Source organism: Halyomorpha halys, unplaced genomic scaffold, assembly GCF_000696795.3.
Source record: "Halyomorpha halys isolate HHAL.00 unplaced genomic scaffold, Hhal_1.1 Scaffold45.1, whole genome shotgun sequence".
Classification (NCBI taxonomy): domain Eukaryota; kingdom Metazoa; phylum Arthropoda; class Insecta; order Hemiptera; family Pentatomidae; genus Halyomorpha; species Halyomorpha halys.
Genome location: NW_027113993.1, coordinates 2,883,078 through 2,894,573, shown reverse-complemented (window position 1 = coordinate 2,894,573; position 11,496 = coordinate 2,883,078). Strand labels below are relative to the sequence as shown.

General features: G+C 30.4%; 1 non-coding gene across 1 annotated transcript; it reads right to left on the bottom strand.

Moving 5' to 3' along the window:
- Positions 1-2,465: 2,465 nt before the first annotated feature.
- Positions 2,466-2,547, bottom strand: TRNAS-AGA (transfer RNA serine (anticodon AGA)). The gene has a single exon. It is a non-coding gene; the product is annotated as a tRNA-Ser (tRNA).
- Positions 2,548-11,496: the final 8,949 nt, after the last annotated feature.

The following is an 11,496-nucleotide window of genomic DNA, read 5'->3' as shown; positions in this document are numbered from 1 at the left end:
ACGAGCAGTTTCTTGTCGTTTCAGTCTTGTGTGTGGATTCCAAGTAAGTCTCTTGTCAAGATGGAGTCCTAAGTATCGAATCTGTTCAACAGGGACTCGCGGTTAAAGTTACAGAATGAATAATTACCACAGGCGAAGTCGAACGCGGGTCCTTGGAGCTAGTAGCATAATAATAAATAGTATTCCAATAAAAACTTATTTCCTTGTTGGAAAGTAAAATAGTAGAGAATCATTTTACTTTTTAAAGCTGTAATTAATAAAACCATCCATAAAGACCTAAATGTTCCTAATGTAACCGATCTAGCCCGAACCCGATATTATTCCTTCCATAATAAACTCCCTAACCACCCAAACCCACTAGTTTCTAACCTTGCTTCCTCTTCGATTCCTGGCAATCCTCCGAGGCGCCTGAAAAGGAGATGGCCTCGTGACCTTATATTGTAAACTGTTTTTAGAGTTCTACTACTGGGTAGTTTCTCTACATCCTGTATCATATCATTATGTCATTACGATCAAATTTACTTGTATTTTTTATACAGTTCTAAATATCAGTAAATAAATTAATTTTAAAAAAAAGCTGTAATTAACAGAAAAAATATATATTAATTGTTAGGAAGTTTTTATAATATTAGGTTAATATATTAATTTCATGTTTATGTGTTTATTTTCATGCCTTATAATTGCATTTCTTTTTTCGATTTTATATAACATATTTTATTTGTTAACAGACTCTATGTGCCAATAAATCTAATGGTGTTTGTTATAAGAGATTAGTTGAATGAAGCTGAATGAAAATATAGCTGGTGGATTTATTTATTTTATCTGTATTTATTAGATACCTTTAGATAATTATTCGTACAATGAGTTATTAAATTTAATTAACATTTTTGTAATTTAGCTAATCATGTTTATTAACTTTTCATTTTTAATTAATTACTTAAATACTAATTTTTAAAAAATATTGATGTATTGGCTATTAGCATTTCAACTAATTTTGTTTTCAACTTTCTGCAGTTGTTTACCATTTTCATCACATCGGTGTCTAATATGCACGTCCTGCGAAACTGGTTTTTGTAGTTTAATTAAACTTAAAATTAATCAGAGGTAATAATAATGATAATTATGTGTTAAATAGAAATTCAATAGTCTTTCAATTAGTTTTTTAAAAAAATATTCCTTGTTTGAAAGGTCAAGCGATTTACTCATATGTTCTAATAATGTAATATACCTTTGGAATGTTGAAAAAACAAATTTTTGCTTTCCACCTTTATGGAGTTCTGTGAGTGCTGACACTGATAAATTCAAAGCCTAAAAGGTGACACACTTTTACTTGTACTTATAAATTCATTCTATGTTAGTTTGAAATTTTTATTTTATTATTTTTTTTTTACATTATATATTTTTGATCAGTTGTTTATTTAAAGATATTACATTAAGAGTGAATTTTTACTGTTTACTATTTTAGAAATGTTCATTTCACCTGGATCATACGTTATACAGAAACCTGTGACACGGCTGGGAGAGAAGCACTAGAATCTCTGGGAGGCATCCCGTATGAGGGCGGAAAAATTTGGTTCAGAGTTGTTAAGACTGAAAATATACATTGTATTTAGTTAGAAACCTATTTATTTTACTACTACTTAAATTTGATTTAATTATTTATATTATTTCGTCATTATTTCATCAAATTTATTTTATTATATTTTTTAAATCGATTCATATTTTTGTTTATACATGTTATAGTAGTATTTTTTTTTTCATTCTCTTTATTTTATTTACTATTTTTTTTTTCTTTCGTTCTTATTTTTTCTAAAGAACTGCTTGAATAAATACTAATAACATTAATACTTGTTGCTCTTGTGGCAGATTGTATTATTAAACGAAAATCACTAAAACTCACTAAATAAACGACTCTTCGAATATTATCATAATTTTTTTCGTGGTCAAAGTTGTCATCTCATGGGATATAGGTGAAAGGTCGAGAGATCTGCCAGTGCTATTTATTATCTATAATTTTCAACGATTTATAAATTCTTGTCGCTTATCCTGGTATGACATGTGTTCTGCAAATTTTTTTGAAAACTAGACATACTTTTTGGCTGTCAGAAATTGTAGTGGTTTGGATGCCTTCCAACTAATCCAAAAATGGTCTACGCAATGCCGTATTAGTTAATATAAATATATATAATAATTATATTGTACTTTACATTTATTTGGAACATCAACAATTTTTAAAAACTTTTTAAGCCATTATATTATAATGGTTTACTATTTAAATTATTAATTACATTATTGTGATATCAATTACATCATATTAATAAATTACGAATAACAGAAAATTGTTACCGGTTCATCATACAGAAATTACTATTAATTAAAAATTAGGTGAAGCAGCTGTGGAGTTTAGAGATTCATTGTAAATGATTAATTATTTGAAAATTTGTATAAGTAATAAAAATTAACTCCGCAGTCGGTAGGACTCGAACCTACGCTCCCAGAGGGAATCTGATTTCTAGTCAGACGCCTTAACCACTCGGCCACGACTGCTGATGTAAATCAAAAATTTCAATAATGCTCTAAATATAAACCTGTCTTATAAGTAAAAGTTAAATAAGCGCAGTTGAAATACCAACTATGACTCTTTAATTCAGAAATATAAAATTATTAATAGCAATATATTTTAACCTAAAGTATGTTAATGGTTTTCCTTTTTTCGTTTTTTTTAATCTTTCCAAAATTAAAAACTGAAAATTTAGAAATATGAAAAGAAAAAAAAATTGTGAAAAACACATATCATTGTGTTAGATTTTAAGTTGTTTTTTAGTTTGTTTACAATTTTTATCTGTGTAAGCCTTATTAAGTTTTGTGTTTCTCAATTCAAAATTACTTTAAGTTTTTACAAAGTAATGCAAATTAAAAGTTGCTGGGGCATATTGACCCCAGATGGTCCCCAGTACCCCCACAGTAGGAGGCAGCACTCGGTGTTTTGACAGGGACTGAAATTTAAGACTCCTGTTTGCGGACCCTATAGCCTCTCTTAATAACGAACAGGCTTACCATTCGGCCTCTTGCCTGCCACAGCTGTGCAATATTCGATTCAGCCACTGGCCTCTGGAGAGCATCCTTAGACAGCTTATGGTTTCTTCCAAATCGTTTCGAATTCTTCACGTGACGGCTACCATAATAATATAAAGAATAGAAAAAGTAATATTTCCTTTGTACACTTGAAGAAATTCTTTTTTTTTATTTTTATTTATTTATTGATATTTACAACTGTATAAAAAATACAACAAGTAAATTTGATCATAATAACATTATGATATGATACAGGATGTAGAGAAACTACCCAGTAGTAGAACTCTAAAAACAGTTTACAATATAAGGTCACGAGGCCATCTTCTTTTCAGGTGCCTCGGAGGATTGCTAGGAATGGAAGAGGAAGCAAGGTTAGAAACTAGTGGGTTTGGGTGGTTAGGGAGTTTATTATGGAAGGAATAATATCGTAAGAAAATTCTAAATTAGGGGATTAATGATCTTTAGTTTAACATGTTAAAGCGTGTTAAATGGAAAAATATTTCCTTCTTTTACCAAGTTAAAACGATGTAACATATAACATGGTTGAGAGTCTGTTAGTAGGTCTGTTAAATGGAGAATGACGTAACTAGCTGAGCTCGTCACCATTTTGTTTGTTGACGTAGTAACAAGCAATGTATTGTTATACATATTACTTGCTCGTAGTTTGTGTGTTTATTGTGATAGTATTGGTTTATAACTAATAAAGAAGTATATGACAATAATTATCATCTAATGACTGTTGCCAAATAAGCTCATCTTGATTCTGTTCCTCACAATTTAGAAGATAAACAAGGCACTGAGATATTTTCAGCTAACTTCCACTTTAGGCAAATTGTAATAAATTAGTTTAATCAAAACTTAGAAGGTTTTGTTTACATCTAAAACTACATGAATTTTTGGAAGGAAATGTTATAAAACAAGTTGCTCAGAAAATCCGCTAGGAGCTCTTATTCATTTAACATTTAATATGACTTTAAATAAGGCTGCTCACAATCCTATACTTATAACATTTAACTTGGTAAATCATTTTACATTTGACACATCATGAATACACCTATTATAGACGTTAAAAATTTTAATTTGTTAAAGGTACATCTTTAGAGATCTCCATCATTATCAAAATATTATTATTTTTTTTTAAATTGCAAACTTATTTACTGATAATAATACAATCTGCCGCAAATTTGGGCGATGGGTAATGGTAATAATTGTACACTTTCATACATATAATAATAATAATAATAATAATAATAATAATAATAAAGTATGTAAATAAATATAAAAATAATTAAAATAAGAAAATAGATAAATGAAATGAATATAATCAAACTAAGTGAAAAAAATGATATAGAATATTATATACACAGTCGACCTACGGATCCCCGAGTCTACACTATCCCACTCGTATGAGGAGTAGAGTAAGGCCCTTCGAGATCCCAGCGCAGCATTCTCACCACGTTACAGGTAATGAGCCAGTGAAGGTTGAGTAAGTGCGCTAAAGCCACAATAACTCTACACGAGCAGAGCATCTGGAGATTGCCAGAACTCCAATTGTTAATGATGTTTTACAAAAGGTCTCTTGGCCACTGGCGTTTCAACCTTTGAGGTGGATTGTAAGGATGGCTGGAACTGGATTAGAAATGAACCAAAGGATTAGGATGATTATCAAGGTTTATATGGAATTTTGCGAATTTGGTTTGTATGAGGTCAAGATCAAAAGGTATATAAAGGTCGTTGTGTAGTGTTTTGTTTGAAACGTAACAGGGTGCATTGACTATGGTTCTGAGGATTTTGGATTGAGAGGACTGGATACGTTTGATGTTCAAAGGTTCAGCAGTCCCCCAAACTTCAAGTCCGTAGGTCCAGATAGGTATGAAGTTATTATTTATTTTATAATTTCAATAACGATCTTTTTGAAACCTTTGTCATCAAACTTACCAACTTCACACTCATTATCGACTTGCTTTTTTAAAAAAAGGTTGTCCGAAAAAATGGGGTTAGTGAAATAATAAATGTTTATCAAATAACTGTGGCGGCGAAATAATTTATCAGACTGAACCTGTAGCGCTTGCACTGTCCTTCTTGTACTAGGCGTTTTATTTTCGCATTTTACATCATTCCCCATTACCTCCTACAACTTTGTACAATATTATTTTTTCTAAAATATTTGGCTTATCAAAGATACAAAATGCGTCTATTTATTAATCTTATTTCCATAAATGTGTTTTCAACTTGCAACAAATATTTTCCCTCTTGTATCCTCAAGATCCTTTTTTTCAAAAAACGTATCATTAAAGCCCTGCCAGACTGTTTAAATGATAAGATCTATCTGATATTAATAATCATTTAATTTTACATTGACCTAATGAGTTAAATCAAAATCTTTGGAGCCATTTTGAGAAAATCGGAAAAGTGAAAAATGTATTCTACAAAGTGGCACTTCCTGCGAGTCGATTTTATCGAACACGTTCCTGTCAGACTAATGGCTTTTTGTTTTTGAGGTAGGCTTTGAAATACCTTACGTATATTTCTGTCGAAAACTGGAAGTCCAAATTTACCTCGATTCTAATGACCTTACTACGTATTTCATTTATAGTTAATTGAAAGTAAACTTTTATTAATCACAGCGATTACATTGATTAAATAAATTATACACATCTAATTCCCTAATCATTTCAGTGGCTCATCTCCTAACCGCACTACCATTAGGAGATAGGCCAGATGCCCCAAGAGCAGACGAAGGCCCCCAGGCCTCACCGGAGGCTACGGGACCAAGCCTAGCCAAACAGGGCCGCCCCGGTACTATATGAATAATTTCTCCTCTCCATCCCTCCCATAACAGTAAACAGTCAGGAATAAGATAAACATGGGGATTGTGAAATGGAAATGTACAGTTACTCAGTCGCCGATTGCGGTTTTACAATCACTCAAGGCAACGCTGGTTTATGGTCCATGTGCGGTACATTTCGTCTGAGAATAGTGATCGAACGACTTTTGTATTTCTGTAACGACAGAAAAGCTTTTGTTTGCTGATTAATGCGTTCGTTTATGGAAGGCCATGGAGTTCCAATTAAAATATTAAGAATTGTAAACTTAAACGATTTTTGCCAATTTAGCTAGTCTGTAATTCATTCGATTTTATTACAGACTGTCTAGGTATTCAATATAAAATGATACTTTACAGAAAACAGGATAATTATATTCTGTACACTTACACGTTCAGACCTCAGAAAAGTTGTCATTTTTTAGTTTATTTATTTTTATTTTTTTTTATTCATGACTTATAGCACTGCGGTCTATAATATGAAGTGCGCCAAGTTGTCTTTTTACTTCAACTCTCAATTCTTTAAAATAATATTTCTGGCTTGGAAGAAAAATTCAAGCTTTTCAGAAACGTGGATGGACATATCATTTCTTAAGCTGTAATAGCTGTGAAAAAATCAACGACAAAATAGTTTTACTAGCTAGAAATCAAACCATCATTCTAGAGGATTCTCGTATCAATATACAGTGCATTTCGCCAATTGCTTTGTACATTTTTTTTCTACTCATTCGATCACTATAAAAATAATTGTACCGATATTTTTATTTTGCTTATCTTGACAAGGGTGCCCCAAATTGCTGCGAGATTTGCTAAGCCCAAGAAGGGTGTCCCTGCGAAAATTGTTTGGGACCGCTGGATTAGAACCGTATGATTAAGATATATTGCTATTGTCCGAATGAGGACCATTGTTTACATAGTAAGGAGGGGGAGTAGAATAGGGAGGCGATAACGGAACGGCAGTAGCGGGATTTGGGGCAGCTCCCTCCTCGCTCCTCCTTCCTCCCTCCTCCCTCCTCGCTCCAGGAGGAACGGCAACAGCGCCCGACACCTGTGCCCAGGTGAGCTGGCTAAAAAACACAAGGCTCCTAGGAGGGGGTCAGGAAACTAGGCAATAATAACACAGTAGCTACTGGGGGCTACGGCCTCTCCTCCCCGCCTCTGTAAACACTGGATCTGTCTCCTCCAACTGGATCCTAATCATTCTGGATTATCCATCATTGTTGTCCCTCTCCGCTCATGTCCAAGTCATTGTTCATGCGTAAATTATCTCTGTTTATAGCCTTATTTATATTAATTATTTTCAGTAATAAACCTTCCTTATGGATCAAAAAGGCAGATTTTAACCGCTCTCTAAATTTGAGATTTCACGCTTCAAAATAGCTAGAATACGAAAATAAAATTTATTCAAAATGGTGGCCCATTAGTTGCTTTATACGCCCATATCTCAGACATCTACAAAGATAGAACACAAATATAAAATGTTTTGATATCATTGAACTAAAATAAAATATATATATATATTTAATTCAGATAGTGATTAAAATAGATCAGATATACGTCTGTTATCAGGCAAGTGTTCAATGTTTCCCTTCAGATTCCGCCATTCCAGATTTCCTAGTTTGAAGTCGAGGAGGAAAAAATTCCCTATTAATTTTATTCACCAGTTCTGTTATATTTTCCACCCTAGTAAAATTTTTAACTTTCTATCATTTTTTTATCTGTAGTCAATTATATTTTTTCTTTAACAGCAAAATATCAAATACAAGTGCTTAAATAATTTAATATATAATTAAATTTTTAAAGTTTAAAATTTTACTTTTAAAAGTTTATGAAAATATATTTTTACTGAGAATATCGGTACTTCCTAGGGTTATTAACCACAATAAATACAAAGTTCAAAATAATTAATTGCATTGAGAAATCAAATTATTCAGATGGAAATGGATAATAAACACAATATTCAAGATGAAAGAAAAATAATTAACGGAATTCGTGAATTCAAGATAGTTTTTAAATTTGTAATAGTGATTAATTGAACTAAAGATTAGATTAAATATTCAGAAAAACATCAATCAATAAATTAAACGACAAAACTTTAGGAAAGGTATAGGTTTTATTATATTATGAATTATAATTAATTTGAAAATTTGAAAAAATGTCTAAATATAGTAATATTGTTATCAAAAACATAACACTCTTCCTAAAATCCATATATTATTAATAAAATTCTGAAAATAAATTTTCTAAAATTACAAACACGAGTATTGAATATGATTGATTATTGATCAATTTTTGATGATGCATGATAAATATTGAAATGAGAAATCTTTCCCTGTGCCTACTGGCCTGATCTAAAGGGAACAGAGTGAATCAGTCTGTTGAAAAACGGTATAAATATACTTTTACCCAAAGAAGTATTTTTTTCCCCTTCTTAATGAGAACTTTTACTAGATATACATGGATTTCAATCTATATAAATTATCATCGCAATTTTAAACAATTATATAATAATCTACAGGGTATTTCTTATTTAGTTATCATATGGAGGCTACGTTGAATATATGTCCCTAATTAAATTTAACTTAAACTAAAAATGTTTTGCTGGTTCTTGTTGATCCTCAAAACAATCTAGTTCTGCTTTAGTTTTGATATTGAGCTCTGTCGAAAAATTCTGTTTTCGAGGTGGAGGTGTAGGTCAGGGTAATTATAATCTTGATCTAACAAAATGAAAATGTTTGCTGTTGAAATATAATATATTTCTGTATAAATATGGCTATTCAGTATTATTCTGATTTCAGGTCGGGGGGGTGGGGGAAGAGAAGGAAGTAAAGACTTGATAGTAATAGCAATAATAAAGACATGATGAAATTGAATTAAAAGTGAAAAATAAACCTAAGAGTTTCAATGAAATTCCAGTCTTTAAAATTACGAGGAAATCCATTAAAATCATAAATGGCAGATATACTATAAAAACGTAAATAAAACAAATAATAATAATAAATAAAGCTAATCAAGAATCGTTTGGGAAAGTAAATTGGTTAATAAAAATACATATAAGTAATTTAAAAATGATCAGGATCTCAATTATCAATTTTATTATTTTGTATCCCAGCTAAGACATGTGTATTAATAGACGTAAATAGGGAGTTAAAAAAACAGGTTTCAGCCTCTTCAGTAGTTATGGAAAGTAGTTTTATAGGAGAGGAAGTGAAAGGCGTTTTGGAACTCCCTCTACGGGCAGGGGCAGCACTCAACTCCTCAGGGTACCACTGTCCTCATTTCTCCGGCAACTGTTTTTGTAGAGATTGTGTACATACGACTACTATGGATCGCTCTGTTGTCATTAATGCACATGATCCGGTAAAGCTTGGGTGAGGAGAATGACAAAACATTTTAAATATATAAAATGAGAAAACAAATAAAGAGACCATTTTATAAAGATATAAAACACTGAATAGAATTCCCTAAGAATTGCCTAACAGTCTCCTTTTTGAATAAAAATTAAATAGCATCCAATTTAATTCTATTTTATAACGTTTTGTGTTTTCGTTATTTTACAAAATTGTTTCATCCATAAAAACAGTCAATTGTTTACTAATAATTCACGATCTCATAAATTAAAAGATATTCAAAATTTTTAATTAAATGTTTTTTTTTTCTATTTACAAATACATTTACATAAAAACACATTAAATAAATTTAATTAAAATTAAAATGGAGTGATGGAACGATGTAAAGAAACTACTCATTGGTTACACTCTAATCACATTTTTACTCTAGAAGGTCTCGAGGCCATCTTTTTTTCAATAAAAAAATTAAAAAATAAACTTATAAATGTTCTTTATTAATCAATAATGAATATTAATATATTCATAATTGATTTTAAGAACATTAAAACTAGGGCCTAATACTTTAGTATTATTTATTTGATACTCATTGTGAATATAATGCTGAATTTTTACATTATCCGCTTGCCGCAAATCCAAAACTTTTTTTTTATTTTTTCAGCTATTACATTAGATTTATATATATATACATGAAACAGTAGATATTACTATATATTTATATATTAGTATATTATAATTAAACATTCTATTACCGTTTTATGCAATAAGTAAATTATCGTTATTACTATTGTTATTTATATGAAATATTTGTAGAACACCACGATAATTAATATTAATATACATTTATTTAAAAATTATATACCTGACAAAATAAATAGATATTTATCTTAGAAGATGTATACCTCTTATACTTTTTAAAGATTTCTTATTAAAAATACTAATACATAGCTTTACTTCATACGAGATTAATTGATATATAAATAAAGCTAAATAACAATATTAAGAATTATCAAATTTTAAAAAGCAGGAAAAGCAGTGATATTTTGTTATGAGAATTAATCATTATTTTTTAATAAACTTCATTTGCCATGGACAGCACCTTCAATATATTTATAATTGTAAAGTTATCATGTGAGTGTAAATAGATTGTAATGGATGTTAAATGACAAATTTTCAGCATTTAAAAATTTCTTCATAATATTTGTAATATTAAGACATATACTAGGTAAGCACTAAGACACTATGTACTGGATAGAGATTTTGGCTACGTTATTTTGTAATACAATTTGTATACAATGTGCTGCTTCTGAGGTACTTAAACAAGCAATTATGTGATTGTTTTGTTTCTTTTTATATAAAGTGGAATCGATAAAATACTTCTGAAGGAAACTTCTTCTCATGGAGTTAACTGGTCTGCTGGTATATACCGCTGATTCAGACTTTATTATTATGTCTTTTGCGAGTATCCATGGTAATCTTTAGTTCCATCAGTATAAATATCAATACACTAAAAATATGTTTTTTTTAGCTCGCTATACAATACTTCCGAATTTCCCCAGCTCAAGCATATTAATTTTTATTTTAACAATAGCTGAATTTATGTTTCAAGATCTACTTTTGCTTAATTTATGGCTAATGTAGGTAGGTTTCATTGTATAATCATACTTATGTATTTGTTTTATTTCTTTTCATATAAAGTTGAACCGATCAAATACATCAGAAGGAAACTTCTTCTCATAGAGATAACTGATCTTCAGTATTAAGACTGATAAACCTCACACGTGTCTAGCAGATGCGGAGAAAAAACACACAATAAAACATACAACTTAAAAAAGGACGACAAAAAACCACTTCAGTTTTCCTAGCTAAAGATCTTTCCAGAGACAAATGTGACACCCACACCCATTTTATTTCCGCGTCTGGCCTCATGGTCGTCCACCTACTATGTCTATAAATATCGGCCGTATAAAATGCCTAGTATTGTATTAGGCCCTATAAAGTTGCATAACAGATAAGTAAAAGTGGATGTTTTGTCAAGTGGTTTGTTTGTATATTTTTTGTTCCAACAAAATAGAAAAACAAGCTAATGGTCCTGAAGGAATTGACATTATTTGCTATAGGTTTGGGATGTATTTGTTTAATTATAGCTGTTATTATTTTAAAATGTTATGAGTAGGATTTTCGTTGTATCTTGTTAGCTTCGTATTGAGTTAAACCTTGACAGAATTTCATATAATAAAAATATGTATA